The sequence below is a fragment of the Ranitomeya imitator genome, chromosome 2, assembly GCF_032444005.1.
Source record: "Ranitomeya imitator isolate aRanImi1 chromosome 2, aRanImi1.pri, whole genome shotgun sequence".
In the NCBI taxonomy this organism is placed as follows: domain Eukaryota; kingdom Metazoa; phylum Chordata; class Amphibia; order Anura; family Dendrobatidae; genus Ranitomeya; species Ranitomeya imitator.
This window is the reverse complement of record NC_091283.1, coordinates 316,223,515-316,249,519: the sequence shown is the minus strand read 5'-3', so window position 1 is coordinate 316,249,519 and position 26,005 is coordinate 316,223,515.

Genomic DNA, 26,005 nt, shown 5'->3' with positions numbered 1-26,005 from the left:
TGCGGGTGGAGGTCGGTGCTGGAGGCTCCATTATTCTCTATGTGGAGTGCGGCTCTGCGGGTGGAGGTCGGCGCTGGAGGCTCCATTATTCTCTATGTGGAGTGCGGCTCTGTGGGTGGAGGTCGGTGCTGGAGGCTCCATTATTCTCTATGTGGAGTGCGGCTCTGCGGGTGGAGGTCGGTGCTGGAGGCTCCATTATTCTCTATGTGGAGTGCGGCTCTGCGGGTGGAGGTCGGTGCTGGAGGCTCCATTATTCTCTATGAGGAGTGCGGCTCTGCGGGTGGAGGTCGGTGCTGGAGGCTCCATTATTCTCTATGTGGAGTGCGGCTCTGCTGGTGGAGGTCGGTGCTGGAGGCTCCATTATTCTCTATGTGGAGTGCGGCTCTGCGGGTGGAGGTCGGTGCTGGAGGCTCCATTATTCTCTATGTGGAGTGCGGCTCTGCTGGTGGAGGTCGGTGCTGGAGGCTCCATTATTCTCTATGTGGAGTGCGGCTCTGTGGGTGGAGGTCGGAGCTGGAGGCTCCATTATTCTCTATGTGGAGTGCGGCTCTGCTGGTGGAGGTCGGTGCTGGAGGCTCCATTATTCTCTATGTGGAGTGTGGCTCTGCGGATGGAGGTCGGTGCTGGAGGCTCCATTATTCTCCATGTGGAGTGCGGCTCTGCGGGTGGAGGTCGGTGCTGGAGGCTCCATTATTCTCTATGTGGAGTGCGGCTCTGCGGGTGGAGGTCGGTTCTGGAGGCTCCATTATTCTCTATGTGGAGTGCGGCTCTGCGGGTGGAGGTCGGTGCTGGAGGCTCCATTATTTTCTATGTGGAGTGCGGCTCTGCGGGTGGAGGTCGGTGCTGGAGGCTCCATTATTCTCTATGTGGAGTGCGGCTCTGCGGGTGGAGGTCGGTGCTGGAGGCTCCATTATTCTCTATGTGGAGTGCGGCTCTGCGGGTGGAGGTCGGTGCTGGAGGCTCCATTATTCTCCATGTGGAGTGCGGCTCTGCGGGTGGAGGTCGGTGCTGGAGGCTCCATTATTCTCTATGTGGAGTGCGGCTCTGCGGGTGGAGGTCGGTGCTGGAGGCTCCATTATTCTCTATGTGGAGTGCGGCTCTGCGGGTGGAGGTCGGTGCTGGAGGCTCCATTATTCTCTATGTGGAGTGTGGCTCTGCGGGTGGAGGTCGGTGCTGGAGGCTCCATTATTCTCTATGTGGAGTGTGGCTCTGCGGGTGGAGGTCGGTGCTGGAGGCTCCATTATTCTCTATGTGGAGTGCGGCTCTGCGGGAGGAGGTAGGTGCTGGAGGCTCCATTATTCTCTATGTGGAGTGCGGCTCTGTGGGTGGAGGTCGGTGCTGGAGGCTCCATTATTCTCTATGTGGAGTGTGGCTCTGCGGATGGAGGTAGGTGCTGGAGGCTCCATTATTCTCTATGTGGAGTGCGGCTCTGCGGGTGGAGGTCGGTGCTGGAGGCTCCATTATTCTCCATGTGGAGTGCGGCTCTGCGGGTGGAGGTCGGTGCTGGAGGCTCCATTATTCTCTATGTGGAGTGCGGCTCTGCGGGTGGAGGTCGGTGCTGGAGGCTCCATTATTCTCTATGTGGAGTGTGGCTCTGCGGGTGGAGGTCGGTGCTGGAGGCTCCATTATTCTCTATGTGGAGTGCGGCTCTGCGGGTGGAGGTCTGTGCTGGAGGCTCCATTATTCTCTATGTGGAGTGCGGCTCTGCGGGTGGAGGTCGGTGCTGGAGGCTCCATTATTCTCTATGTGGAGTGCGGCTCTGCGGGTGGAGGTAGGTGCTGGAGGCTCCATTATTCTCTATGTGGAGTGTGGCTCTGCGGGTGGAGGTAGGTGCTGGAGGCTCCATTATTCTCTATGTGGAGTGTGGCTCTGCGGGTGGAGGTCGGTGCTGGAGGCTCCATTATTCTCTATGTGGAGTGCGGCTCTGTGGGTGGAGGTCGGTGCTGGAGGCTCCATTATTCTCTATGTGGAGTGTGGCTCTGCGGGTGGAGGTCGGCGCTGGAGGCTCCATTATTCTCTATGTGGAGTGCGGCTCTGTGGGTGGAGGTCGGTGCTGGAGGCTCCATTATTCTCTATGTGGAGTGCGGCTCTGCGGGTGGAGGTCTGTGCTGGAGGCTCCATTATTCTCTATGTGGAGTGTGGCTCTGCGGGTGGAGGTCGGTGCTGGTGGCTCCATTATTCTCTATGTGGAGTGTGGCTCTGTGGGTGGAGGTCGGTGCTGGAGGCTCCATTATTCTCTATGTGGAGTGCGGCTCTGCGGGTGGAGGTCGGTGCTGGAGGCTCCATTATTCTCTATGTGGAGTGCGGCTCTGCGGGTGGAGGTCGGTGCTGGAGGCTCCATTATTCTCTATGAGGAGTGCGGCTCTGCGGGTGGAGGTAGGTGCTGCAGGCTCCATTATTCTCTATGTGGAGTGCGGCTCTGCGGGTGGAGGTCGGTGCTGGAGGCTCCATTATTCTCTATGTGGAGTGCGGCTCTGCGGGTGGAGGTCGGTGCTGGAGGCCCCATTATTCTCTATGTGGAGTGCGGCTCTGCGGGTGGAGGTCGGTGCTGGAGGCTCCATTATTCTTTATGTGGAGTGCGGCTCTGCGGGTGGAGGTCGGTGCTGGAGGCTCCATTATTCTCTATGTGGAGTGCGGCTCTGCGGGTGGAGGTCGGTTCTGGAGGCTCCATTATTCTCTATGTGGAGTGCGGCTCTGCGGGTGGAGGTCGGTGCTGGATGCTCCATTATCCTCTATGTGGAGTGCGGCTCTGCGGGTGGAGGTCGGTGCTGGAGGCCCCATTATTCTCTATGTGGAGTGCGGCTCTGCGGTGGAGGTCGGTGCTGGAGGCCCCATTATTCTCTGTGGAGTGCGGCTCTGCGGGTGGAGGTCGGTGCTGGAGGCTCCATTATTCTCTATGTGGAGTGCGGCTCTGCGGGTGGAGGTCGGTGCTGGAGGCTCCATTATTCTCTATGTGGAGTGCGGCTCTGCGGGTGGAGGTCGGTGCTGGAGGCCCCATTATTCTCTATGTGGAGTGCGGCTCTGCGGGTGGAGGTCGGTGCTGGAGGCCCCATTATTCTCTATGTGGAGTGCGGCTCTGCGGGTGGAGGTCGGTGCTGGAGGCTCCATTATTCTCTATGTGGAGTGCGGCTCTGCGGGTGGAGGTCGGTGCTGGAGGCTCCATTATTCTCTATGTGGAGTGCGGCTCTGCGGGTGGAGGTCGGTGCTGGAGGCTCCATTATTCTCTATGAGGAGTGCGGCTCTGCGGGTGGAGGTCGGTGCTGGAGTCCCCATTATTCTCTATGTGGAGTGCGGCTCTGCGGGTGGAGGTCGGTGCTGGAGGCTCCATTATTCTCTATGTGGAGTGCGGCTCTGCGGGTGGAGGTCGGTGCTGGAGGCTCCATTATTCTCTATGAGGAGTGCGGCTCTGCGGGTGGAGGTCGGTGCTGGAGGCTCCATTATTCTCTATGTGGAGTGCGGCTCTGCGGGTGGAGGTCGGTGCTGGAGGCTCCATTATTCTCTATGTGGAGTGCGGCTCTGCGGGTGGAGGTCGGTGCTGGAGGCTCCATTATTCTCTATGTGGAGTGCGGCTCTGCGGGTGGAGGTCGGTGCTGGAGGCCCCATTATTCTCTATGTGGAGTGCGGCTCTGCGGGTGGAGGTCGGTGCTGGAGGCTCCATTATTCTCTATGTGGAGTGCGGCTCTGCGGGTGGAGGTCGGTGCTGGAGGCTCCATTATTCTCTATGTGGAGTGCGGCTCTGCGGGTGGAGGTCGGTGCTGGAGGCTCCATTATTCTCTATGAGGAGTGCGGCTCTGCGGGTGGAGGTCGGTGCTGGAGGCTCCATTATTCTCTATGTGGAGTGCGGCTCTGCGGGTGGAGGTCGGTGCTGGAGGCCCCATTATTCTCTATGTGGAGTGCGGCTCTGTGGTTGGAGGTCGGTGCTGGAGGCTCCATTATTCTCTATGTGGAGTGCGGCTCTGCGGGTGGAGGTCGGTGCTGGAGGCTCCATTATTCTCTATGTGGAGTGTGGCTCTGCGGGTGGAGGTCGGTGCTGGAGGCTCCATTATTCTCTATGTGGAGTGCGGCTCTGCGGGTGGAGGTCGGTGCTGGAGGCTCCATTATTCTCTATGAGGAGTGCGGCTCTGCGGGTGGAGGTCGGTGCTGGAGGCTCCATTATTCTCTATGTGGAGTGCGGCTCTGTGGGTGGAGGTCGGTGCTGGAGGCTCCATTATTCTCTATGAGGAGTGCGGCTCTGCGGGTGGAGGTCGGTGCTGGAGGCTCCATTATTCTCTATGTGGAGTGCGGCTCTGCGGGTGGAGGTCGGTGCTGGAGGCTCCATTATTCTCTATGTGGAGTGTGGCTCTGCGGGTGGAGGTCGGTGCTGGAGGCTCCATTATTCTCTATGTGGAGTGCGGCTCTGCGGGTGGAGGTCGGTGCTGGAGGCCCCATTATTCTCTGTGGAGTGCGGCTCTGCGGGTGGAGGTCGGTGCTGGAGGCTCCATTATTCTCTATGTGGAGTGCGGCTCTGCGGGTGGAGGTCGGTGCTGGAGGCTCCATTATTCTCTATGTGGAGTGCGGCTCTGCGGGTGGAGGTCGGTGCTGGAGGCGCCATTATTCTCTATGTGGAGTGTGGCTCTGCGGGTGAAGGTCGGTGCTGGAGGCTCCATTATTCTCTATGTGGAGTGCGGCTCTGCGGGTGGAGGTCGGTGCTGGAGGCTCCATTATTCTCTATGTGGAGTGCGGCTCTGCGGGTGGAGGTCGGTGCTGGAGGCCCCATTATTCTCTATGTGGAGTGTGGCTCTGCGGGTGGAGGTCGGTGCTGGAGGCTCCATTATTCTATGTGGAGTGCGGCTCTGCTGGTGGAGGTCGGTGCTGGAGGCTCCATTATTCTCTATGTGGACTGCTGCTCTGCAAGTGGAGGTCGGTGCTGGAGGCTCCATTATTCTCTATGAGGAGTGCGGCTCTGCGGGTGGAGGTCGGTGCTGGAGGCTCCATTATTCTCTATGTGGAGTGCGGCTCTGCGGGTGGAGGTCGGTGCTGGAGGCCCCATTATTCTCTATGTGGACTGCTGCTCTGCGGGTGGAGGTCGGTGCTGGAGGCCCCATTATTCTCTATGTGGAGTGCGGCTCTGCGGGTGGAGGTCGGTGCTGGAGGCCCCATTATTCTCTATGTGGACTGCTGCTCTGCGGGTGGAGGTCGGTGCTGGAGGCTCCATTATTCTCTATGTGGAGTGCTGCTCTGCGGGTGGAGGTCGGTGCTGGAGGCTCCATTATTCTCTATGTGGAGTGCGGCTCTGCGGGTGGAGGTCGGTGCTGGAGGCTCCATTATTCTCTATGTGGAGTGCTGCTCTGCGGGTGGAGGTCGGTGCTGGAGGCTCCATTATTCTCTATGTGGAGTGTGGCTCTGCGGGTGGAGGTCGGTGCTGGAGGCTCCATTATTCTCTATTTGGAGTGCGGCTCTGCGGGTGGAGGTCGGTGCTGGAGGCTCCATTATTCTCTATGTGGAGTGCTGCTCTGCGGGTGGAGGTCGGTGCTGGAGGCCCCATTATTCTCTATGTGGAGTGTGGCTCTGCGGGTGGAGGTCGGTGCTGTAGGCTCCATTATTCTCTATGTGGAGTGCGGCTCTGCGGGTGGAGGTCGGTGCTGGAGGTTCCATTATTCTCTATGTGGAGTGCGGCTCTGCGGGTGGAGGTCGGTGCTGGAGGCTCCATTATTCTCTATGTGGAGTGCGGCTCTGCGGGTGGAGGTCGGTGCTGGAGGCTCCATTATTCTCTATTTGGAGTGCGGCTCTGCGGGTGGAGGTCGGTGCTGGAGGCTCCATTATTCTCTATGTGGAGTGCTGCTCTGCGGGTGGAGGTCGGTGCTGGAGGCCCCATTATTCTCTATGTGGAGTGTGGCTCTGCGGGTGGAGGTCGGTGCTGTAGGCTCCATTATTCTCTATGTGGAGTGTGGCTCTGCGGGTGGAGGTCGGTGCTGGAGGCTCCATTATTCTCTATGTGGAGTGCGGCTCTGTGGGAGGAGGTCGGTGCTGGAGGTTCCATTATTCTCTATGTGTAGTGGGGCTCTGTGGGTGGAGGTCGCTGCTGGAGGCTCCATTATTCTCTATGTGGAGTGCGGCTCTGCGGGTGAAGGTCGGTGCTGGAGGCTCCATTATTCTCTATGTGGAGTGCGGCTCTGCGGGTGGAGGTCGCTGCTGGAGGCTCCATTATTCTCTATGTGGAGTGCGGCTCTGCGGGTGAAGGTCGGTGCTGGAGGCTCCATTATTCTCTATGTGGAGTGCGGCTCTGCGGGTGGAGGTCGGTGCTGGAGGCTCCATTATTCTCTATGTGGAGTGCGGCTCTGCGGGTGGAGGTCGGTGCTGGAGGCTCCATTATTCTCTATGTGGAGTGCGGCTCTGCGGGTGGAGGTCGGTGCTGGAGGCTCCATTATTCTCTATGTGGAGTGCGGCTCTGCGGGTGGAGGTCGGTGCTGGAGGCTCCATTATTCTCTATGTGGAGTGTGGCTCTGCGGGTGGAGGTCGGTGCTGGAGGCTCCATTATTCTCTATGTGGAGTGCGGCTCTGGGGGTGGAGGTCGGTGCTGGAGGCTCCATTATTCTCTATGTGGAGTGCGGCTCTGTGGGTGGAGGTCGGTGCTGGAGGCTCCATTATTCTCTATGTGGAGTGCGGCTCTGCGGGTGGTGGTCGGTGCTGGAGGCTCCATTATTCTCTATGTGGAGTGCGGCTCTGCGTGTGGAGGTAGGTGCTGGAGGCTCCATTATTCTCTATGTGGAGTGCGGCTCTGCGGGTGGAGGTCGGTGCTGGAGGCTCCATTATTCTATGTGGAGTGCGGCTCTGCGGGTGGAGGTCGGTGCTGGAGGCTCCATTATTCTCTATGTGGAGTGCGGCTCTGCGGGTGGAGGTAGGTGCTGGAGGCTCCATTATTCTCTATGTGGTGTGCGGCTCTGCGGGTGGAGGTCGGTGCTGGAGGCTCCATTATTCTCTATGTGGTGTGCGGCTCTGCGGGTGGAGGTAGGTGCTGGAGGCTCCATTATTCTCTATGTGGAGTGCGGCTCTGCGGGTGGAGGTCGGTGCTGGAGGCTCCATTATTCTCTATGTGGAGTGCGGCTCTGCGGGTGGAGGTCGGTGCTGGAGGCTCCATTATTCTATGTGGAGTGCGGCTCTGCTGGTGGAGGTCGGTGCTGGAGGCTCCATTATTCTCTATGTGGACTGCTGCTCTGCAAGTGGAGGTCGGTGCTGGAGGCTCCATTATTCTCTATGTGGACTGCTGCTCTGCGGGTGGAGGTCGGTGCTGGAGGCTCCATTATTCTCTATGTGGACTGCTGCTCTGCGGGTGGAGGTCGGTGCTGGAGGCTCCATTATTCTCTATGTGGAGTCCGGCTCTGCGGGTGGAGGTCGGTGCTGGAGGCTCCATTATTCTCTATGTGGTGTGTGGCTCTGCGGGTGGAGGTCGGTGCTGGAGGCTCCATTATTCTCTATGTGGAGTGCGGCTCTGCGGGTGGAGGTCGGTGCTGGAGGCTCCATTATTCTCTATGTGGAGTGCGGCTCTGGGGGTGGAGGCCGGTGCTGGAGGCTCCATTATTCTCTATGTGAAGTGCGGCTCTTCGGGTGGAGGTCGGTGCTGGTGGCTCCATTATTCTCTATGTGGAGTGCGGCTCTGCGGGTGGAGGTCAGTGCTAGAGGCTCCATTATTCTCTATGTGGAGTGCGGCTCTGTGGGTGGAGGTCGGTGCTGGAGGCTCCATTATCCTCTATGTGGAGTGCGGGTGGAGGTCGGTGCTGGAGGTTCCATTATTCTCTATGTGGAGTGCGGCTCTGCGGGTGGAGGTCGGTTCTGGAGGCTCCATTATTCTCTATGTGGAGTGCGGCTCTGCGGGTGGAGGTCGGTGCTAGAGGCCCCATTATTCTCTATGTGGAGTGCGGCTCTGCGGGTGGAGGTCGGTGCTGGAGGCTCCATTCTCTATGTGGAGTGCGGCTCTGCGGGTGGAGGTCGGTGCTGGAGGCTCTATTATTCTCTATGTGGAGTGTGGCTCTGCGGGTGGAGGTCTGTGCTGGAGGCTCCATTATTCTCTATGAGGAGTGCGGCTCTGCGGGTGGAGGTCGGTGCTGGAGGTTCCATTATTCTCTATGTGGAGTGCGGCTCTAGCGGGTGGAGGCCGGTGCTGGAGGCTCCATTATTCTCTATGTGGAGTGCGGCTCTGCGGGTGGAGGTCGGTGCTGGAGGCTCCATTATTCTCTATGTGGAGTGCGGCTCTGCGGGTGGAGGTCGGTGCTAGAGGCTCCATTATTCTCCATGTGGAGTGCGGCTCTGCGGGTGGAGGTCGGTGCTGGAGGCCCCATTATTCTCTATGTGGAGTGCGGCTCTGCGGGTGGAGGTCGGTGCCGGAGGCTCCATTATTATCCATGTGGAGTGCGGCTCTGCGGGTGGAGGTCGGTGCCGGAGGCTCCATTATTCTCTATGTGGAGTGCGGCTCTGCGGGTGGAGGTCGGTGCTGGAGGCTCCATTATTCTCTATGTGGAGTGCGGCTCTGCGGGTGGAGGTCGGTGCTGGAGGCTCCATTATTCTCTATGTGGAGTGCGCCTCTGCGGGTGGAGGTTGTTGCTTGAGGCTCCATTATTCTCCATGTGGAGTGCGGCTCTGCGGGTGGAGGTCGGTGCTGGAGGCTCCATTATTCTCTATGTGGAGTGGGGCTCTGCGGGTGGAGGTCGGTGCTGGAGGCTCCATTATTCTCCATGTGGAGTGCGGCTCTGCGGGTGGAGGTAGGTGCTGGAGGCTCCATTATTCTCTATGTGGAGTGCGGCTCTGCGGGTGGAGGTAGGTGCTGGAGGCTCCATTATTCTCTATGTGGAGTGTGGCTCTGCGGGTGGAGGTCGCTGCTGGAGGCTCCATTATTCTCTATGTGGAGTGTGGCTCTGCGGGTGGAGGTCGGTGCTGGAGGCCCCATTATTCTCTATGTGGAGTGCGGCTCTGCGGGTGGAGGTCGGTGCTGGAGGCTCCATTATTCTCTATGTGGAGTGTAGCTCTGCGGGTGGAGGTCGGTGCTGGAGGCTCCATTATTCTCTATGTGGAGTGCGGCTCTGCGGGTGGAGGTCGGTGCTGGAGGCTCCATTATTCTCTATGTGGAGTGTGGCTCTGTGGGTGGAGGTCGGTGCTGGAGGTTCCATTATTCTCTATGTGTAGTGGGGCTCTGTGGGTGGAGGTCGGTGCTGGAGGCTCCATTATTCTCTATGTAGAGTGCGGCTCTGCGGGTGGAGGTCGGTGCTGGAGGCTCCATTATTCTCTATGTGGAGTGCGGCTCTGCGGGTGGAGGTCGGTGCTAGAGGCTCCATTATTCTCTATGTGGAGTGCGGCTCTGCGGGTGGAGGTAGGTGCTGGAGGCTCCTTTATTCTCTATGTGGAGTGCGGCTCTGCGGGTGGAGGTAGGTGCTGGAGGCTCCTTTATTCTCTATGTGGAGTGCGGCTCTGCGGGTGGAGGTCGGTTCTGGAGGCTCCATTATTCTCTATGTGGAGTGCGGCTCTGTGGGTGGAGGTCGGTGCTGGAGGCTCCATTATTCTCTATGTGGAGTGCGGCTCTGTGGGTTGAGGTCTGTGCTGGAGGCTCCATTATTCTCTATGTGGAGGGCGGCTCTGCGGGTGGAGGTCGGTTCTGGAGGCTCCATTATTCTCTATGTGGAGTGCGGCTCTGCGGGTGGAGGTCGGTGCTGGAGGCTCCATTATTCTCTATGTGGAGTGTGGCTCTGCGGGTGGAGGTCGGTGCTGGAGGCTCCATTATTCTCTATGTGGAGTGCGGCTCTGCGGGTGGAGGTCGGTGCTGGAGGCTCCATTATTCTCTATGTGGAGTGTGGCTCTGTGGGTGGAGGTCGGTGCTGGAGGTTCCATTATTCTCTATGTGTAGTGGGGCTCTGTGGGTGGAGGTCGGTGCTGGAGGCTCCATTATTCTCTATGTAGAGTGCGGCTCTGCGGGTGGAGGTCGGTGCTGGAGGCTCCATTATTCTCTATGTGGAGTGCGGGTGGAGGTCGGTGCTAGAGGCTCCATTATTCTCTATGTGGAGTGCGGCTCTGCGGGTGGAGGTAGGTGCTGGAGGCTCCTTTATTCTCTATGTGGAGTGCGGCTCTGCGGGTGGAGGTAGGTGCTGGAGGCTCCTTTATTCTCTATGTGGAGTGCGGCTCTGCGGGTGGAGGTCGGTTCTGGAGGCTCCATTATTCTCTATGTGGAGTGCGGCTCTGTGGGTGGAGGTCGGTGCTGGAGGCTCCATTATTCTCTATGTGGAGTGCGGCTCTGTGGGTTGAGGTCTGTGCTGGAGGCTCCATTATTCTCTATGTGGAGGGCGGCTCTGCGGGTGGAGGTCGGTTCTGGAGGCTCCATTATTCTCTATGTGGAGTGCGGCTCTGCGGGTGGAGGTCGGTTCTGTAGGCTCCATTATTCTCTATGTGGAGTGCGGCTCTGTGGGTGGAGGTCGGTGCTGGAGGCTCCATTATTCTCTATGTGGAGTGCGGCTCTGCGGGTGGAGGTCGGTGCTGGAGGCTCCATTATTCTCTATGTGGAGTGCGACTCTGTGGGTGGAGGTCGGTGCTGGAGGCTCCATTATTCTCTATGTGGAGTGCGGCTCTGCGGGTGGAGGTCGGTGCTGGAGACTCCATTATTCTCTATGTGGAGTGTGTCTCTGCGGGTGGAGGTCGGTGCTGGAGGCTCCATTATTCTCTATGTGGAGTGCGGCTCTGCGGGTGGAGGTCGGTTCTGGAGGCTCCATTATTCTCTATGTGGAGTGCGGCTCTGTGGGTGGAGGTCGGTGCTGGAGGCTCCATTATTCTCTATGTGGAGTGCGACTCTGTGGGTGGAGGTCGGTGCTGGAGGCTCCATTCTCTATGTGGAGTGCGGCTCTGTGGGTGGAGGTCGGTGCTGGAGGCTCCATTATTCTCTATGTGGAGTGCGACTCTGTGGGTGGAGGTCGGTGCTGGAGGCTCCATTCTCTATGTGGAGTGCGGCTCTGCGGGTGGAGGTCGGTGCTGGAGGCTCCATTATTCTCTATGTGGAGTGCGGCTCTGTGGGTGGAGGTCGGTGCTGGAGGCTCCATTATTCTCTATGAGGAGTGCGGCTCTGCGGGTGGAGGTCGGTGCTGGAGGCTCCATTATTCTCTATGTGGAGTGTGGCTCTGCGGGTGGAGGTCGGTGCTGGAGGCTCCATTATTCTCTATGTGGAGTGCGGCTCTGCGGGTGGAGGTCGGTGCTAGAGGCCCCATTATTCTCTATGTGGAGTGCGGCTCTGCGGGTGGAGGTCGGTGCTGGAGGCTCCATTATTCTCTATGTGGAGTGCGGCTCTGCGGGTGGAGGTCGGTGCTGGAGGCTCCATTATTCTCTATGTGGAGTGCGGCTCTGCGGGTGGAGGTCGGTGCTGGAGGCTCCATTATTCTCTATGTGGAGTGCGGCTCTGCGGGTGGAGGTCGGTGCTGGAGGCTCCATTATTCTCTATGTGGAGTGCGGCTCTGCGGGTGGAGGTCGGTGCTGGAGGCTCCATTATTCTCTATGTGGAGTGCGGCTCTGCGGGTGGAGGTCGGTGCTGGAGGCTCCATCATTCTCTATGTGGAGTGCGGCTCTGCGAGTGGAGGTCGGTGCTGGAGGCTCCATTATTCTCTATGTGGAGTGCGGCTCTGCGGGTGGAGGTCGGTGCTAGAGGCTCCATTTTTCTCTGTGGAGTGTGGCTCTGCGGGTGGAGGTCGGTGCTGGAGGCTCCATTATTCTCTATGTGGAGTGCGGGTGGAGGTCGGTGCTGGAGGCTCCATTATTCTCTATGTAAAGTGCGGCTCTGCGGTGGAGGTCGGTGCTGGAGGCTCCATTATTCTCTATGTGGAGTGCGGCTCTGCGGGTGGAGGTAGGTGCTGGAGGCTCCATTATTCTCTATGTGGAGTGCGGCTCTGCGGGTGGAGGTCGGTGCTGGAGGCTCCATTATTCTCTGAGGAGTGTGGCTCTGCGGGTGGAGGTCGGTGCTGGAGGCTCCATTATTCTCTATGAGGAGTGTGGCTCTGCGGGTGGAGGTCGGTGCTGGAGGCTCCATTATTCTCTATGTGGAGTGCGGCTCTGTGGGTGGAGGTCTGTGCTGGAGGCTCCATTATTCTCTATGTGGAGTGTGGCTCTGCGGGTGGAGGTCGGTGCTGGAGGCTCCATTATTCTCTATGAGGAGTGTGGCTCTGCGGGTGGAGGTTGGTGCTGGAGTCTCCATTATTCTCTATGTGGAGTGCGGCTCTGCGGGTGGAGGTCGGTGCTGGAGGCTCCATTATTCTCTATGTGGAGTGCGGCTCTGCGGGTGGAGGTCGGCGCTGGAGGCTCCATTATTCTCTATGTGGAGTGCGGCTCTGTGGGTGGAGGTCTGTGCTGGAGGCTCCATTATTCTCTATGTGGAGTGTGGCTCTGCGGGTGGAGGTCGGTGCTGGAGGCTCCATTATTCTCTATGTGGAGTGCGGCTCTGCGGGTGGAGGTCGGCGCTGGAGGCTCCATTATTCTCTATGTGGAGTGCGGCTCTGTGGGTGGAGGTCTGTGCTGGAGGCTCCATTATTCTCTATGTGGAGTGCGGCTCTGCGGGTGGAGGTCGGTGCTGGAGGCTCCATTATTCTCTATGTGGAGTGCGGCTCTGCGGGTGGAGGTCGGTGCTGGAGGCTCCATTATTCTCTATGTGGAGTGCGGCTCTGCGGGTGGAGGTCGGTGCTGGAGGCTCCATTATTCTCTATGAGGAGTGCGGCTCTGCGGGTGGAGGTCGCTGCTGGAGGCTCCATTATTCTCTATGTGGAGTGCGGCTCTGCGGGTGAAGGTCGGTGCTGGAGGCTCCATTATTCTCTATGTGGAGTGCGGCTCTGTGGGTGGAGGTAGGTGCTGGAGGCTGCATTATTCTCTATGTGGAGTGCGGCTCTGCGGGTGGTGGTCGGTGCTGGAGGCTCCATTATTCTCTATGTGGAGTGCGGCTCTGCGTGTGGAGGTCGGTGCTGGAGGCTCCATTATTCTCTATGTGGAGTGCGGCTCTGCGGGTGGAGGTCGGTGCTAGAGGCTCCATTATTCTCTATGTGGACTGCTGCTCTGCGGGTGGAGGTCGGTGCTGGAGGCTCCATTATTCTCTATGTGGAGTGTGGCTCTGCGGGTGGAGGTCGGTGCTGGAGGCTCCATTATTCTCTATGTGGAGTGCGGCTCTGCGGGTGGAGGTCGGTGCTAGAGGCCCCATTATTCTCTATGTGGAGTGCGGCTCTGCGGGTGGAGGTCGGTGCTGGAGGCTCCATTATTCTCTATGTGGAGTGCGGCTCTGCGGGTGGAGGTCGGTGCTGGAGGCCCCATTATTCTCTATGTGGAGTACGGCTCTGCGGGTGGAGGTCGGTGCTGGAGGCTCCATTATTCTCTATGTGGAGTGCGGCTCTGCGGGTGGAGGTCGGTGCTGGAGGCTCCATTATTCTCTATGTGGAGTGCGGCTCTGCGGGTGGAGGTCGGTGCTGGAGGCCCCATTATTCTCTATGTGGAGTGAGGCTCTGCGGGTGGAGGTCGGTGCTGGAGGCTCCATTATTCTCTATGTGGAGTGCGGCTCTGCGGGTGGAGGTCGGTGCTGGAGGCTCCATTATTCTCTATGTGGAGTGTGGCTCTGCGGGTGGAGGTCGGTGCTGGAGGCTCCATTATTCTCTATGTGGAGTGCGGCTCTGCGAGTGGAGGTCGGTGCTGGAGGCTCCATTATTCTCTATGTGGAGTGCGGCTCTGCGGGTGGAGGTCGGTGCTAGAGGCTCCATTTTTCTCTGTGGAGTGTGGCTCTGCGGGTGGAGGTCGGTGCTGGAGGCTCCATTATTCTCTATGTGGAGTGCGGGTGGAGGTCGGTGCTGGAGGCTCCATTATTCTCTATGTAAAGTGCGGCTCTGCGGTGGAGGTCGGTGCTGGAGGCTCCATTATTCTCTATGTGGAGTGCGGCTCTGCGGGTGGAGGTCGGTGCTGGAGGCTCCATTATTCTCTGAGGAGTGTGGCTCTGCGGGTGGAGGTCGGTGCTGGAGGCTCCATTATTCTCTATGAGGAGTGTGGCTCTGCGGGTGGAGGTCGGTGCTGGAGGCTCCATTATTCTCTATGTGGAGTGCGGCTCTGTGGGTGGAGGTCTGTGCTGGAGGCTCCATTATTCTCTATGTGGAGTGCGGCTCTGTGGGTGGAGGTCGGTGCTGGAGGCCCCATTATTCTCTATGTGGAGTGTGGCTCTGCGGGTGGAGGTCGGTGCTGGAGGCTCCATTATTCTCTATGAGGAGTGTGGCTCTGCGGGTGGAGGTTGGTGCTGAAGTCTCCATTATTCTCTATGTGGAGTGCGGCTCTGCGGGTGGAGGTCGGTGCTGGAGGCTCCATTATTCTCTATGTGGAGTGCGGCTCTGCGGGTGGAGGTCGGCGCTGGAGGCTCCATTATTCTCTATGTGGAGTGCGGCTCTGTGGGTGGAGGTCTGTGCTGGAGGCTCCATTATTCTCTATGTGGAGTGTGGCTCTGCGGGTGGAGGTCGGTGCTGGAGGCTCCATTATTCTCTATGTGGAGTGCGGCTCTGCGGGTGGAGGTCGGCGCTGGAGGCTCCATTATTCTCTATGTGGAGTGCGGCTCTGTGGGTGGAGGTCTGTGCTGGAGGCTCCATTATTCTCTATGTGGAGTGCGGCTCTGCGGTTGGAGGTCGGTGCTGGAGGCTCCATTATTCTCTATGTGGAGTGCGGCTCTGCGGGTGGAGGTCGGTGCTGGAGGCTCCATTATTCTCTATGTGGAGTGCGGCTCTGCGGGTGGAGGTCGGTGCTGGAGGCTCCATTATTCTCTATGAGGAGTGCGGCTCTGCGGGTGGAGGTCGCTGCTGGAGGCTCCATTATTCTCTATGTGGAGTGCGGCTCTGCGGGTGAAGGTCGGTGCTGGAGGCTCCATTATTCTCTATGTGGAGTGCGGCTCTGTGGGTGGAGGTAGGTGCTGGAGGCTGCATTATTCTCTATGTGGAGTGCGGCTCTGCGGGTGGTGGTCGGTGCTGGAGGCCCCATTATTCTCTATGTGTAGTGCGGCTCTGCGGGTGGAGGTCGGTGCTGGAGGCTCCATTATTCTCTATGTGTAGTGCGGCTCTGCGGGTGGAGGTCGGTGCTGGAGGCTCCATTATTCTCTATGTGGAGTGCGGCTCTGCGTGTGGAGATCGGTGCTGGAGGCTCCATTATTCTCTATGTGGAGTGCGGCTCTGCGGGTGGAGGTCGGTGCTAGAGGCTCCATTATTCTCTATGTGGACTGCTGCTCTGCGGGTGGAGGTCGGTGCTGGAGGCTCCATTATTCTCTATGTGGAGTGTGGCTCTGCGGGTGGAGGTCGGTGCTGGAGGCTCCATTATTCTCTATGTGGACTGCTGCTCTGCGGGTGGAGGTCGGTGCTGGAGGCTCCATTATTCTCTATGTGGAGTGCTGCTCTGCGGGTGGAGGTCGGTGCTGGAGGCTCCATTATTCTCTATGTGGACTGCTGCTCTGCGGGTGGAGGTCGGTGCTGGAGGCTCCATTATTCTCTATGTGGAGTCCGGCTCTGCGGGTGGAGGTCGGTGCTGGAGGCTCCATTATTCTCTATGTGGTGTGTGGCTCTGCGGGTGGAGGTCGGTGCTGGAGGCTCCATTATTCTCTATGTGGAGTGCGGCTCTGCGGGTGGAGGTCGGTGCTGGAGGCTCCATTATTCTCTATGTGGAGTGCGGCTCTGGGGGTGGAGGTCGGTGCTGGAGGCTCCATTATTCTCTATGTGAAGTGCGGCTCTGCGTGTGGAGGTCGGTGCTGGAGGCTCCATTATTCTCTATGTGGACTGCTGCTCTGTGGGTGGAGGTCGGTGCTGGAGGCTCCATTATTCTCTATGTGGAGTGCTGCTCTGCGGGTGGAGGTCGGTGCTGGAGGCTCCATTATTCTCTATGTGGACTGCTGCTCTGCGGGTGGAGGTCGGTGCTGGAGGCTCCATTATTCTCTATGTGGAGTCCGGCTCTGCGGGTGGAGGTCGGTGCTGGAGGCTCCATTATTCTCTATGTGGTGTGTGGCTCTGCGGGTGGAGGTCGGTGCTGGAGGCTCCATTATTCTCTATGTGGAGTGCGGCTCTGCGGGTGGAGGTCGGTGCTGGAGGCTCCATTATTCTCTATGTGGAGTGCGGCTCTGGGGGTGGAGGCCGGTGCTGGAGGCTCCATTATTCTCTATGTGAAGTGCGGCTCTGCGGGTGGAGGTCGGTGCTGGTGGTTCCATTATTCTCTATGTGGAGTGCGGCTCTGCGGGTGGAGGTCGGTGCTAGAGGCTCCATTATTCTCTATGTGGAGTGCGGCTCTATGGGTGGAGGTCTGTGCTGGAGGCTCCATTATTCTCTATGTGGAGTGCGGCTCTGCGGGTGGAGGTCGGTTCTGGAGGCTCCATTATTCTCTATGTGGAGTGCGGCTCTGTGGGTGGAGGTCGGTGCTGGAGGCTCCATTATTCTCTATGTGGAGTGCGGCTCTGTGGGTGGAGGTCGGTGCTGGAGGCTCCATTATTCTCTATGTGGAGTGCGGCTCTGCGGGTGGAGGTCGGTTCTGGAGGCTCCATTATTCTCTATGTGGAGTGCGGCTCTGCGGGTGGAGGTCGGTGCTAGAGGCCCCATTATTCTCTATGTGGAGTGCGGCTCTGCGGGTGGAGGTCGGTGCTGGAGGCTCCATTCTCTATGTGGAGTGCGGCTCTGCGGGTGGAGGTCGGTGCTGGAGGCTCCATTATTCTCTATGTGGAGTGTGGCTCTGCGGGTGGAGGTCTGTGCTGGAGGCTCCATTATTCTCTATGAGGAGTGCGGCTCTGCGGGTGGAGGTCGGTGCTGGAGGTTCCATTATTCTCTATGTGGAGTGCGGCTCTAGCGGGTGGAGGCCGGTGCTGGAGGCTCCATTATTCTCTATGTGGAGTCCGGCTCTGCGGGTGGAGGTCGGTGCTGGAGGCTCCCTTATTCTCTATGTGGTGTGTGGCTCTGCGGGTGGAGGTCGGTGCTGGAGGCTCCATTATTCTCTATGTGGAGTGCGGCTCTGCGGGTGGAGGTCGGTGCTGGAGGCTCCATTATTCTCTATGTGGAGTGCGGCTCTGGGGGTGGAGGCCGGTGCTGGAGGCTCCATTATTCTCTATGTGAAGTGCGGCTCTGCGGGTGGAGGTCGGTGCTGGAGGCTCCATTATTCTCTATGTGGAGTGCGGCTTTGCGGGTGGAGGTCGGTGCTAGAGGCTCCATTATTCTCCATGTGGAGTGCGGCTCTGCGGGTGGAGGTCGGTGCTGGAGGCCCCATTATTCTCTATGTGGAGTGCGGCTCTGCGGGTGGAGGTCGGTGCCGGAGGCTCCATTATTCTCCATGTGGAGTGCGGCTCTGCGGGTGGAGGTCGGTGCCGGAGGCTCCATTATTCTCTATGTGGAGTGCGGCTCTGCGGGTGGAGGTCGGTGCTGGAGGCTCCATTATTCTCTATGTGGAGTGCGGCTCTGCGGGTGGAGGTCGGTGCTGGAGGCTCCATTATTCTCTATGTGGAGTGCCGCTCTGCGGGTGGAGGTCGGTGCTGGAGGCTCCATTATTCTCCATGTGGAGTGCGGCTCTGCGGGTGGAGGTCGGTGCCGGAGGCTCCATTATTCTCTATGTGGAGTGCGGCTCTGCGGGTGGAGGTCGGTGCTGGAGGCTCCATTATTCTCTATGTGGAGTGTGGCTCTGCGGGTGGAGGTCGGTGCCGGAGGCTCCATTATTCTCTATGTGGAGTGCGGCTCTGCGGGTGGAGGTAGGTGCTGGAGGCTCCATTATTCTCTATGTGGAGTGTGGCTCTGCGGGTGGAGGTCGGTGCTGGAGGCTCCATTATTCTCTATGTGGAGTGTGGCTCTGCGGGTGGAGGTCGGTGCTGGAGGCCCCATTATTCTCTATGTGAGTGCGGCTCTGCGGGTGGAGGTAGGTGCTGGAGGCTCCATTATTCTCTATGTGGAGTGTGGCTCTGCGGGTGGAGGTCGGTGCTGGAGGCTCCATTATTCTCTATGTGGAGTGCGGCTCTGCGGGTGGAGGTCGGTGCTGGAGGCCCCATTATTCTCTATGTGGAGTGCGGCTCTGCGGGTGGAGGTCGGTGCTGGAGGCTCCATTATTCTCTATGTGGAGTGTGGCTCTGCGGGTGGAGGTCGGTGCTGGAGGCTCCATTATTCTCTATGTGGAGTGCGGCTCTGCGGGTGGAGGTCGGTGCTGGAGGCTCCATTATTCTCTATGTGGAGTGCGGCTCTGGGGGTGGAGGTCGGTGCTGGAGGCTCCATTATTCTCTATGTGGAGTGGGGCTCTGTGGGTGGAGGTCGGTGCTGGAGGCTCCATTATTCTCTATGTGGAGTGCGGCTCTGGGGGTGGAGGTCGGTGCTGGAGGCTCCATTATTCTCTATGTGAAGTGCGGCTCTGCGGGTGGAGGTCGGTGCTGGTGGCTCCATTATTCTCTATGTGAGTGCGGCTCTGCGGGTGGAGGTAGGTGCTGGAGGCTCCATTATTCTCTATGTGGAGTGTGGCTCTGCGGGTGGAGGTCGGTGCTGGAGGCTCCATTATTCTCTATGTGGAGTGTGGCTCTGCGGGTGGAGGTCGGTGCTGGAGGCCCCATTATTCTCTATGTGGAGTGCGGCTCTGCGGGTGGAGGTCGGTGCTGGAGGCTCCATTATTCTCTATGTGGAGTGTGGCTCTGCGGGTGGAGGTCGGTGCTGGAGGCTACATTATTCTCTATGTGGAGTGCGGCTCTGCGGGTGGAGGTCGGTGCTGGAGGCTCCATTATTCTCTATGTGGAGTGCGGCTCTGGGGGTGGAGGTCGGTGCTGGAGGCTCCATTATTCTCTATGTGGAGTGGGGCTCTGTGGGTGGAGGTTGGTGCTGGAGGCTCCATTATTCTCTATGTGGAGTGCGGCTCTGGGGGTGGAGGTCGGTGCTGGAGGCTCCATTATTCTCTATGTGAAGTGCGGCTCTGCGGGTGGAGGTCGGTGCTGGTGGCTCCATTATTCTCTATGTGGAGTGCGGCTCTGCGGGTGGAGGTCGGTGCTAGAGGCTCCATTATTCTCTATGTGGAGTGCGGCTCTGCGGGTGGAGGTCGGTGCTGGAGGCTCCATTATTCTCTATGTGGAGTGCGGCTCTGCGGGTGGAGGTAGGTGCTGGAGGCTCCTTTATTCTCTATGTGGAGTGCGGCTCTGCGGGTGGAGGTAGGTGCTGGAGGCTCCTTTATTCTCTATGTGGAGTGCGGCTCTGCGGGTGGAGGTCGGTTCTGGAGGCTCCATTATTCTCTATGTGGAGTGCGGCTCTGTGGGTGGAGGTCTGTGCTGGAGGCTCCGTTATTCTCTATGTGGAGTGCGGCTCTGCGGGTGGAGGTCGGTTCTGGAGGCTACATTATTCTCTATGTGGAGTGCGGCTCTGCGGGTGGAGGTCGGTTCTGGAGGCTCCATTATTCTCTATGTGGAGTGCGGCTCTGCGGGTGGAGGTCGGTGCTGGAGGCTCCATTATTCTCTATGTGGACTGCTGCTCTGCGGGTGGAGGTCGGTGCTGGAGGCTCCATTATTCTCTATGTGGAGTGTGGCTCTGCGGGTGGAGGTCGGTGCTGGAGGCTCCATTATTCTCTGTGTGGAGTCCGGCTCTGCGGGTGGAGGTCGGTGCTGGAGGCTCCATTATTCTCTATGTGGAGTCCGGCTCTGCGGGTGGAGGTCGGTGCTGGAGGCTCCATTATTCTCTATGTGGTGTGTGGCTCTGCGGGTGGAGGTCGGTGCTGGAGGCTCCATTATTCTCTATGTGGAGTGCGGCTCTGCGGGTGGAGGTCGGTGCTGGAGGCTCCATTATTCTCTATGTGGAGTGCGGCTCTGGGGGTGGAGGCCGGTGCTGGAGGCTCCATTATTCTCTATGTGAAGTGCGGCTCTGCGGGTGGAGGTCGGTGCTGGTGGCTCCATTATTCTCTATGTGGAGTGCGGCTCTGCGGGTGGAGGTCGGTGCTAGAGGCTCCATTATTCTCTATGTGGAGTGCGGCTCTGTGGGTGGAGGTCGGTGCTGGAGGCTCCATTATTCTCTATGTGGAGTGCGGCTCTGCGGGTGGAGGTCGGTTCTGGAGGCTCCATTATTCTCTATGTGGAGTGCGGCTCTGCGGGTGGAGGTCGGTGCTGGAGGCTCCATTATTCTCTATGTGGACTGCTGCTCTGCGGGTGGAGGTCGGTGCTGGAGGCTCCATTATTCTCTATGTGGAGTGTGGCTCTGCGGGTGGAGGTCGGTGCTGGAGGCTCCATTATTCTCTGTGTGGAGTCCGGCTCTGCGGGTGGAGGTCGGTGCTGGAGGCTCCATTATTCTCTATGTGGAGTCCGGCTCTGCGGGTGGAGGTCGGTGCTGGAGGCTCCATTATTCTCTATGTGGTGTGTGGCTCTGCGGGTGGAGGTCGGTGCTGGAGGCTCCATTATTCTCTATGTGGAGTGCGGCTCTGCGGGTGGAGGTCGGTGCTGGAGGCTCCATTATTCTCTATGTGGAGTGCGGCTCTGGGGGTGGAGGCCGGTGCTGGAGGCTCCATTATTCTCTATGTGAAGTGCGGCTCTGCGGGTGGAGGTCGGTGCTGGTGGCTCCATTATTCTCTATGTGGAGTGCGGCTCTGCGGGTGGAGGTCGGTGCTAGAGGCTCCATTATTCTCTATGTGGAGTGCGGCTCTGTGGGTGGAGGTCGGTGCTGGAGGCTCCATTATTCTCTATGTGGAGTGCGGCTCTGCGGGTGGAGGTCGGTTCTGGAGGCTCCATTATTCTCTATGTGGAGTGCGGCTCTGTGGGTGGAGGTCGGTGCTGGAGGCTCCATTATTCTCTATGTGGAGTGCGGCTCTGCGGGTGGAGGTCGGTTCTGGAGGCTCCATTATTCTCTATGAGGAGTGCGGCTCTGCGGGTGGAGGTCGGTGCTAGAGGCCCCATTATTCTCTATGTGGAGTGCGGCTCTGCGGGTGGAGGTCGGTGCTGGAGGCTCCATTCTCTATGTGGAGTGCGGCTCTGCGGGTGGAGGTCGGTGCTGGAGGCTCCATTATTCTCTATGTGGAGTGTGGCTCTGCGGGTGGAGGTCTGTGCTGGAGGCTCCATTATTCTCTATGAGGAGTGCGGCTCTGCGGGTGGAGGTCGGTGCTGGAGGTTCCATTATTCTCTATGTGGAGTGCGGCTCTGCGGGTGGAGGCCGGTGCTGGAGGCTCCATTATTCTCTATGTGGAGTGCGGCTCTGCGGGTGGAGGTCGGTGCTGGAGGCTCCATTATTCTCTATGTGGAGTGCGGCTCTGCGGGTGGAGGTCGGTGCTGGAGGCTCCATTATTCTCTATGTGGAGTGCGCCTCTGCGGGTGGAGGTTGTTGCTGGAGGCTCCATTATTCTCCATGTGGAGTGCGGCTCTGCGGGTGGAGGTCGGTGCTGGAGGCTCCATTATTCTCTATGTGGAGTGTGGCTCTGCGGGTGGAGGTCGGTGCTGGAGGCTCCATTATTCTCTATGTGGAATGCGGCTCTGCGGGTGGAGGTCGGTGCTGGAGGCTCCATTATTCTCTATGTGGAGTGCGGCTCTGCGGGTGGAGGTCTGTGCTGGAGGCTCCATTATTCTCTATGTGGAGTGTGGCTCTGCGAGTGGAGGTCGGTGCTGGAGGCTCCATTATTCTCTATGTGGAGTGCGGCTCTGCGGGTGGAGGTCGGTGCTAGAGGCTCCATTATTCTCTATGTGGAGTGCGGCTCTGCGGGTGGAGGTCGGTGCTGGAGGCTCCATTATTCTCCATGTGGAGTGCGGCTCTGCGGGTGGAGGTCGGTGCTGGAGGCTCCATTATTCTCTATGTGGAGTGCGGCTCTGCGGGTGGAGGTCGGTGCTAGAGGCTCCATTTTTCTCTATGTGGAGTGTGGCTCTGCGGGTGGAGGTCGGTGCTGGAGGCTCCATTATTCTCTATGTGGAGTGCGGCTCTGCGGGTGGAGGTCGGTGCTGGAGGCTCCATTATTCTCTATGAGGAGTGTGGCTCTGCGGGTGGAGGTTGGTGCTGGAGGATCCATTATTCTCTATGTGGAGTGCGGCTCTGCGGGTGGAGGTCGGTGCTGGAGGCTCCATTATTCTCTATGTGGAGTGCGGCTCTGCGGGTGGAGGTCGGTGCTAGAGGCTCCATTATTCTCTATGTGGAGTGTGGCTCTGCGGGTGGAGGTCCGTGCTGGAGGCTCCATTATTCTCTATGTGGAGTGCGGCTCTGCGGGTGGAGGTCGGTGCTGGAGGCTCCATTATTCTCTATGAGGAGTGCGGCTCTGTGGGTGGAGGTTGGTGCTGGAGTCTCCATTATTCTCTATGTGGAGTGCGGCTCTGCGGGTGGAGGTCGGTGCTGGAGGCTCCATTATTCTCTATGTGGAGTGCGGCTCTGCGGGTGGAGGTCGGCGCTGGAGGCTCCATTATTCTCTATGTGGAGTGCGGCTCTGTGGGTGGAGGTCGGTGCTGGAGGCTCCATTATTCTCTATGTGGAGTGTGGCTCTGCGGGTGGAGGTCGGCGCTGGAGGCTCCATTATTCTCTATGTGGAGTGCGGCTCTGTGGGTGGAGGTCGGTGCTGGAGGCTCCATTATTCTCTATGTGGAGTGCGGCTCTGCGGGTGGAGGTCGGTACTGGAGGCTCCATTATTCTCTATGTGGAGTGCGGCTCTGCGGGTGGAGGTCGGTGCTGGAGGCTCCATTATTCTCTATGAGGAGTGCGGCTCTGCGGGTGGAGGTCGGTGCTGGAGGCTCCATTATTCTCTATGTGGAGTGCGGCTCTGCGGGTGGAGGTCGGTGCTGGAGGCTCCATTATTCTCTATGTGGAGTGCGGCTCTGCGGGTGGAGGTCGGTGCTGGAGGCCCCATTATTCTCTATGTGGAGTGTGGCTCTGCGGGTGGAGGTCGGTGCTGGAGGCTCCATTATTCTCTATGTGGAGTGCGGCTCTGCGGGTGGAGGTCGGTGCTGGAGGCTCCATTATTCTCTATGAGGAGTGTGGCTCTGCGGGTGGAGGTCGGTGCTGGAGGCTCCATTATTCTCTATGTGGAGTGCTGCTCTGCGGGTGGAGGTCGGTGCTGGAGGCTCCATTATTCTCTATGTGGAGTGCGGTTCTGCGGGTGGAGGTTGGTGCTGGAGTCTCCATTATTCTCTATGTGGAGTGCTGCTCTGTGGGTGGAGGTCGGTGCTGGAGGCTCCATTATTCTCTATGTGGAGTGCGGCTCTGCGGGTGGAGGTCGGCGCTGGAGGCTCCATTATTCTCTATGTGGAGTGCGGCTCTGTGGGTGGAGGTCGGTGCTGGAGGCTCCATTATTCTCTATGTGGAGTGTGGCTCTGTGGGTGGAGGTCGGTGCTGGAGGCTCCATTATTCTCTATGTGGAGTGCGGCTCTGCGGGTGGAGGTCGGTTCTGGAGGCTCCATTATTCTCTATGTGGAGTGCGGCTCTGCGGGTGGAGGTCGGTGCTAGAGGCCCCATTATTCTCTATGTGGAGTGCGGCTCTGCGGGTGGAGGTCGGTGCTGGAGGCTCCATTCTCTATGTGGAGTGCGGCTCTGCGGGTGGAGGTCGGTGCTGGAGGCTCCATTATTCTCTATGTGGAGTGTGGCTCTGCGGGTGGAGGTCTGTGCTGGAGGCTCCATTATTCTCTATGAGGAGTGCGGCTCTGCGGGTGGAGGTCGGTGCTGGAGGTTCCATTATTCTCTATGTGGAGTGCGGCTCTAGCGGGTGGAGGCCGGTGCTGGAGGCTCCATTATTCTCTATGTGGAGTCCGGCTCTGCGGGTGGAGGTCGGTGCTGGAGGCTCCCTTATTCTCTATGTGGTGTGTGGCTCTGCGGGTGGAGGTCGGTGCTGGAGGCTCCATTATTCTCTATGTGGAGTGCGGCTCTGCGGGTGGAGGTCGGTGCTGGAGGCTCCATTATTCTCTATGTGGAGTGCGGCTCTGGGGGTGGAGGCCGGTGCTGGAGGCTCCATTATTCTCTATGTGAAGTGCGGCTCTGCGGGTGGAGGTCGGTGCTGGAGGCTCCATTATTCTCTATGTGGAGTGCGGCTTTGCGGGTGGAGGTCGGTGCTAGAGGCTCCATTATTCTCCATGTGGAGTGCGGCTCTGCGGGTGGAGGTCGGTGCTGGAGGCCCCATTATTCTCTATGTGGAGTGCGGCTCTGCGGGTGGAGGTCGGTGCCGGAGGCTCCATTATTCTCCATGTGGAGTGCGGCTCTGCGGGTGGAGGTCGGTGCCGGAGGCTCCATTATTCTCTATGTGGAGTGCGGCTCTGCGGGTGGAGGTCGGTGCTGGAGGCTCCATTATTCTCTATGTGGAGTGCGGCTCTGCGGGTGGAGGTCGGTGCTGGAGGCTCCATTATTCTCTATGTGGAGTGCCGCTCTGCGGGTGGAGGTCGGTGCTGGAGGCTCCATTATTCTCCATGTGGAGTGCGGCTCTGCGGGTGGAGGTCGGTGCCGGAGGCTCCATTATTCTCTATGTGGAGTGCGGCTCTGCGGGTGGAGGTCGGTGCTGGAGGCTCCATTATTCTCTATGTGGAGTGTGGCTCTGCGGGTGGAGGTCGGTGCCGGAGGCTCCATTATTCTCTATGTGGAGTGCGGCTCTGCGGGTGGAGGTAGGTGCTGGAGGCTCCATTATTCTCTATGTGGAGTGTGGCTCTGCGGGTGGAGGTCGGTGCTGGAGGCTCCATTATTCTCTATGTGGAGTGTGGCTCTGCGGGTGGAGGTCGGTGCTGGAGGCCCCATTATTCTCTATGTGAGTGCGGCTCTGCGGGTGGAGGTAGGTGCTGGAGGCTCCATTATTCTCTATGTGGAGTGTGGCTCTGCGGGTGGAGGTCGGTGCTGGAGGCTCCATTATTCTCTATGTGGAGTGCGGCTCTGCGGGTGGAGGTCGGTGCTGGAGGCCCCATTATTCTCTATGTGGAGTGCGGCTCTGCGGGTGGAGGTCGGTGCTGGAGGCTCCATTATTCTCTATGTGGAGTGTGGCTCTGCGGGTGGAGGTCGGTGCTGGAGGCTCCATTATTCTCTATGTGGAGTGCGGCTCTGCGGGTGGAGGTCGGTGCTGGAGGCTCCATTATTCTCTATGTGGAGTGCGGCTCTGGGGGTGGAGGTCGGTGCTGGAGGCTCCATTATTCTCTATGTGGAGTGGGGCTCTGTGGGTGGAGGTCGGTGCTGGAGGCTCCATTATTCTCTATGTGGAGTGCGGCTCTGGGGGTGGAGGTCGGTGCTGGAGGCTCCATTATTCTCTATGTGAAGTGCGGCTCTGCGGGTGGAGGTCGGTGCTGGTGGCTCCATTATTCTCTATGTGAGTGCGGCTCTGCGGGTGGAGGTAGGTGCTGGAGGCTCCATTATTCTCTATGTGGAGTGTGGCTCTGCGGGTGGAGGTCGGTGCTGGAGGCTCCATTATTCTCTATGTGGAGTGTGGCTCTGCGGGTGGAGGTCGGTGCTGGAGGCCCCATTATTCTCTATGTGGAGTGCGGCTCTGCGGGTGGAGGTCGGTGCTGGAGGCTCCATTATTCTCTATGTGGAGTGTGGCTCTGCGGGTGGAGGTCGGTGCTGGAGGCTCCATTATTCTCTATGTGGAGTGCGGCTCTGCGGGTGGAGGTCGGTGCTGGAGGCTCCATTATTCTCTATGTGGAGTGCGGCTCTGGGGGTGGAGGTCGGTGCTGGAGGCTCCATTATTCTCTATGTGGAGTGGGGCTCTGTGGGTGGAGGTTGGTGCTGGAGGCTCCATTATTCTCTATGTGGAGTGCGGCTCTGGGGGTGGAGGTCGGTGCTGGAGGCTCCATTATTCTCTATGTGAAGTGCGGCTCTGCGGGTGGAGGTCGGTGCTGGTGGCTCCATTATTCTCTATGTGGAGTGCGGCTCTGCGGGTGGAGGTCGGTGCTAGAGGCTCCATTATTCTCTATGTGGAGTGCGGCTCTGCGGGTGGAGGTCGGTGCTGGAGGCTCCATTATTCTCTATGTGGAGTGCGGCTCTGCGGGTGGAGGTAGGTGCTGGAGGCTCCTTTATTCTCTATGTGGAGTGCGGCTCTGCGGGTGGAGGTAGGTGCTGGAGGCTCCTTTATTCTCTATGTGGAGTGCGGCTCTGCGGGT